This window comes from Morone saxatilis, unplaced genomic scaffold, assembly GCF_004916995.1.
Source record: "Morone saxatilis isolate NCDOM2014 unplaced genomic scaffold, NCSU_SB_2.0 Contig16, whole genome shotgun sequence".
NCBI lineage: Eukaryota > Metazoa > Chordata > Actinopteri > Moronidae > Morone > Morone saxatilis.
Genome location: NW_023339718.1, coordinates 14433854 through 14439584, shown reverse-complemented (window position 1 = coordinate 14439584; position 5731 = coordinate 14433854). Strand labels below are relative to the sequence as shown.

The following is a 5731-nucleotide window of genomic DNA, read 5'->3' as shown; positions in this document are numbered from 1 at the left end:
TACATCTGCCTCAGCTGTACGTTGTGTTTAGTGCTGTGAATGTCAGCATGTTAACAGGCTAAACTAAAATGGCAACCCTGCTAAATATCACCTCCTAAACATCCGACGCCTGATGTCATTTCAGTATTGTATTAAAATAAGTAATAATAAGTAACTGTCACAGATTCACCACAATAATGTGGCTTTGAGAAATCAACGTATTCATTTTGTTTCCTTCCATGTTATAACACAGAGCCTTCGTAACACACAACAAATAATAAAACTGAAAGTCAGAGAGACTTAGCTGCCAAATAATTATAGTATAAAGAGTCAGATACGAGACTACAAGTGATCTTACCGTAGTAAAGACTGACCTCGTTGAGTCACGAGAGAGAGAGGGGGAGCTGCAGATGGAGAGAAAGAGAGAAGGAAAGGTTAGGCAGGTCGACGGTGTATCTATCCTCAGGTGTCGGCTCCTTCAGGGTCTTTTCTTGCGAGTGTGATAGCGAACACACGGGGAAGAGTGGGGGCGTTTAAAGGAAGTGCTCCCCTTCCGTTATATCACTTCCTCCTTTACTCAGTCAGTCACACAGGAAACTGACACCAGCCTTTACGCAGCCTAAAACTTCCTCAATTCAAGAGGCACAAATGATTTATCATGCACATCCAAACAAAGAGCACGGGCAGAAGAACTGATAAGACCCACACACACACTGCCTTCCCCTTTCCCTCTTCCCCGATCTAAAGGCTCAGATCTAAACACTGTCAACAAAGATATAAAGACTGACACGCAGAGTGATGTAGCAGCTTTAAACACACGACGCTGATAAACAGACAAACCTGAGGCTGTCAATCTCTGAAATAAATGTGTTGACTTATTAAATATTAAACACCAATCAGCCCAGCCCGCTGCCAAGGCCTATCAATATTTCATCGCCTATTATTAGTCACGTCAAGCGCTCAAACGCTAACCATTCACCTGCACAATGGGAATCATTAGTCTGTAATACTGCGGCCGCGGTCAAGGGCAGCTCTGCTACATGTGGCCGGCTGTCAGACCGAGTCACAGGACCAACGTGAACTGTAAGTCAACTAAATTGTCATCGGATTACAAAATTGATCCCTCCTTGATGTTACTGAAGATAAAGATCAAATCGGACGTTTGACCTTTAAAGCGGCTGGAGGGTCGTTCACTCTTGTGATGAGTTTGTGCCCCGTTTAGTGTTTGTTGTTGGGGAGAAGTTTGCAGAAACATTGATGAGTGTATTTACAGAGGACAGAGCTGGGAGATATCTCACTGCGACACTGATGATGTGGAGTGTTTCTCAAACCTTTAACAACCTCAGAAAATATTATCCTCTCCACCTTTATGACCAACGTTAAATACAGTAACATACTGACCATATTCAGCTATATTTATTCCTAATAAGATGATTTATTGACACTCACATTAAGGGGTAGCACTAGAACTAATTATGTAGCAGGCTGATGTTAAAATACTAAATACTAAAATACTGCAGCAAAGGCAAAACTTGTTTTGAATTAAATTTCATGGTTTGATGTTTATTTCATTTCCTATAATTCCTCTGTGTGCTGCTAGAGGCAGCTTGTGTACTCTGGTTTAGGGACTGAGTTTGTTGTAATATAGAGACAAATCTTTGCTGCTGTGTATTGTTCAAAGAAAGAAATCAATATGATACTTTAATAATAATAATTGTAATACTTTTAAAGTTCAAATTATGTATAAAAATGTATTAACATGTTTTTTATTAACAGAAAAGAAAGAAAATGTGGGTAAAAACCACAAAACAACATAAGATAACTTGAAACTACGGGATGAAGACTTGATGACCGGACATTTGATGCCAATACTCGGTGACATGACACCCAGAAGGTATCGAGGTTCAATACTCGGTTCCAGGAACATAACCACAGTTTTAGAAATACGAAGGTCAGGAGTCAAAATCCCTCCGATGCAACCTTTAATGTAGCTTTAATGAAGCAACTTCCACACATACACCTCCACCTTTGGTACGCCATGTTCAGGGTCTATAAAATGTATAAATTGACGTTAAAGCGAAGCAGTGACAGCTGCTGTTGATAACCAGACGACCTCGTCTCTGTGGAAACGATCTGTCTGACATAAAGATCCACCTCACTCTGCAGAAAGCAGAATTTAAAGCCTCCAGACGGACCCACCGTGGACCCGGTCCTGCCTCAGATCGTCTTCTCCGTGCTGGATGTAGACCCTACCGACCGATCCTCCGTTCTCCTCCGTCTCTGTCTCTTCACGTCTAATCCCTCATCATCCGCTCAGCTGTTTCCTATCACAGTAACTTTATTAGCAGCCGTCCAAATTCTTTCCCCTCTGCTGTCTGTTTCTTTCATTTCAGCTTCTCCTTCGTGTTTGTGAAAGACCAGGAAGCCAATCCAGTGTGCCATTAAAACTCACGACCAACAGTTCCATGACTCTTCTCCCCCCCTCTCCTCTCTCTTTCATTGACACACATGCACGTTGTTTTCTGCCCTCTTGCCCTTGTTGCCTCTGAACCTCCTCTGTCAAAGTCTTCTGCTTAAATGGACGATGAATAGCTCCAAACCTCCTCCTGTCCGCCGCCCTCAGCCTCCACATTACTGACGCTCTGCCTCACTATTGTCAAAATTGTCATAGCAACACCAAAAACATCTGAGCTCCGGCAACTAGCCCCACAACACTGAGCCAAAAATAGTGTGTTTGCGTCTCCTGCTCCTTGTTAGGCTCACTGGGGTTGTCAGAAATGTTGCAAGGCTCGACTCCAATCTACATTATGGTTTCCAGATTGTCAAGATCAAGCTGAAACTATTCTCGCTCCCTTTGACAATGCATCCACAAGAAATGGAGCTGCGACTATTCTGATAATCGATTCATCGTTTGTTATTTTTCAAGCAAAAACTGGAACGAAATCGTTGGTTTAAGCTTTTTGAACGTGACTACTAACTAAGTGGTGGTTACCTGGCCTACAAATCTGGTTCTCCAGATTTATGAAAACATGTTTGTTTGTGAAAGACCCAAATGAAGTTCGTATCATCATGATTTAAATTTGTAATACAATTTGTACGAGAAGTCATCACTCCCACACCGATCATGAATCATATCGCAATATGTTGTCATGCAGCCGTAGCAAAATCCTTTTTATAATGTTCAGTTCATGATTTTACGGGCGTTGATTAAACTTTATGATCATTTGTTTGTATAGTTTCAGAGACTAAATATCAGAAAATGACCACGCATGGTAATCAAACCCTCTACAAAGCTTATTATAAGATCTATAAAGGCAGGACTTGCAGTACTTTTATGTAAGTGTGCTTAATAAAGCCTAATGTATTCACTTTATTCAGGCAGAGGGTCTCTGTCCTGATGCCCTGCCTCTGTCTAGCCAGCCTTATGTGTGCTGAGAGGAATCTTAACTATCTACTGCTTGTTATGTAACCTGTTTTACTCACACACACTCCCTGCTAGAGACCAAATGAGATGAGATACTTTAATAATATCCACATTTCATGCTCAACATTTAGGTTGGACCCTCACGTTAAAGTGCTATGGGGAGCAAACCTATGTTATCACTGAATATATATATATATAAATATATATATAACCACGCCACATATGAGATTCAAGATTATTAATCTGTTGAAAGAAAAGAAATAAATGTTGCTGTTGAGCATTTTATGTTGTAAAAACCAGTCAAAGTGTGTTGAAGGTGATCAAACTACACCCAGTCCGTATCGCCACATCAACCCACAGACATCACGATCTGCCCACTGAGCTACATCGACGCTGCCGACTTTTGGAGACCCTATCTCGGCTCACCAAACCCGGGGACGCGGGCTCTCCTGGTTCTCCTGGTTCTCCTGGTTCTCCTGGTTCCTCCCTCTTCTTCCCGTCGCTGCGGTTCAACCGTCCGTTAACGGTCAACTCCAACGGTCAACTCGCTCGCTGTCCCGGCCGTTGGAGACAATCAGTGGGGCGCGTGCATCCAGTAGCTGTTGGAGGGAGGAGGAGAGCGCGAGACATCCATCTGTTGTGACGGAGGCTGAGCTCGCGGCACAGCAGCGTCAGTGGGCCCCGGCAGCGAGCCAATCAGAGAGCGAGCCCACCAGAGAGCGGGCCAATCAGAGGGCGAGCCCATCAGAGAGCGAGCCAATCAGAGGGTCCTGACGCGCCTTTGTTCGCGCTGCGTTCGGAGATGAATGAAAACACGACAACAATAGGAGAGCCGCACATGCGCACAACGTCCGTCCGGGGAAGGCGGGCATTACTACTGAATGGAAACCAAAATTTACTGATTTACCGAAAAAGTACAACAGATTTTATAAAAAGAAAGAAGGCGGGAATTATAGCAAGTATAAGTAATGTCGCGATTTTTTATGTAATTATATAATTTAAGTTATTTATTTGATTAAAAAAATATTATTTTGACACCAGCTTGACTTGCTATTGTGTTTGTTTTTCTACAGATGGAAATGGGATTCTACGAAAGTGGGAAAACAAAACAAAATTTAAAAATCTTGCTGCAGTTTAACAGCCGGACATAAAACATATAGTGGGACGGCGTTTGTTTTAAAAAAACAACTAGAGTTTTATAAAGATATTTAAAAGAGCTGCACCGCTGTCGAAAGAAAATGAATCAGTAACTTTTGCTAATCGATTTATAGTTTCTGTCCCTTTTCAGACAAAAATGCCCAAGATGGTAAATATGTTTTGGATTGTGGATAGTTGATTGGATAAAACAAGGAATTTGAGAACATCATATTGGGCTGTGGGTAATTTTGATGACAGTAATTGTTAGTTGCCTAATATTTAACCAAATTAATTATTTATTTGGATAGCCCACCTGCAGATGGTTCAGAGAGTTATTTGTGACATTTCAGAAACTAATAAGTTGAGATTCAACAACTGTTTTCTGATATTACACTACTGTGGTTCAGGTTTAGACACAAAACACCTTATCTTGGTTAGGGTCTGTTCATCAATTGTCACATATACTCAACAGACAAAGCAAAGCTGTTGAAATGTTACAAACTATAATGATAAATTATTTTTTACTAAAACTGAGTTTACAGTGATTTACCGTGAAGCTGCATTCATAGCAGCAAACATGAGGTGTAGCCTCTTTACAACAGCCTAAAAACCTGATAGAAAGCAGGAGTCACCTCAAGGCCCTTAGTGTGTTAGCTGATATTGTGTTTGTAGTGCATATTCTACATAATACTACATTATAAATTAATCACATTACCACAAACAGGGAACCAGGGAAGCTGCCATTTTACCTCGTTTGTAATCCATCTTTAGTTGCACAATAAGGCCATCCATATGATCTCTTAATTTTAACCTTAAACTTTCTATTGATCTATAAACTACTGGCTTGGCTACATCTACCCACCTGTGTTTGATCAATAGCGGCCTCATGTCTTTACTCTAGCTGTTCTGTGACCTGATATGTGAGATATATTGGTATTGATAATGATTTCACCATGGTTACACAGGCCTGCTATAACCAATCAAATTAGGTGATGTAGAGGAAGAGTAACACATAGCTGTGATAGAAGAAACTGACGGTCAGTGTTTAGATCTTCCTGTCCAGCACACCAATATTAACCCATTAGTCTTTTTATTAGAGTTAAATCAAACTGTCACAGGATCTGACCGGGGCCATATTTCAGTTTTATTGTCACAATCATGGTTGGTGACCAATGAAGACAAAAGACTGTA

General features: G+C 41.2%; 1 protein-coding gene across 1 annotated transcript in view; it reads right to left on the bottom strand.

Moving 5' to 3' along the window:
• rassf2b (Ras association domain family member 2b) overlaps window positions 1-4051 on the bottom strand; it is a gene marked incomplete in the record, with an annotated part of 11829 nt that extends 7778 nt beyond the window's left edge. The window contains 2 exon segments of the mRNA XM_035659048.1: window positions 338-383; window positions 3830-4051.
• Window positions 4052-5731: the final 1680 nt, after the last annotated feature.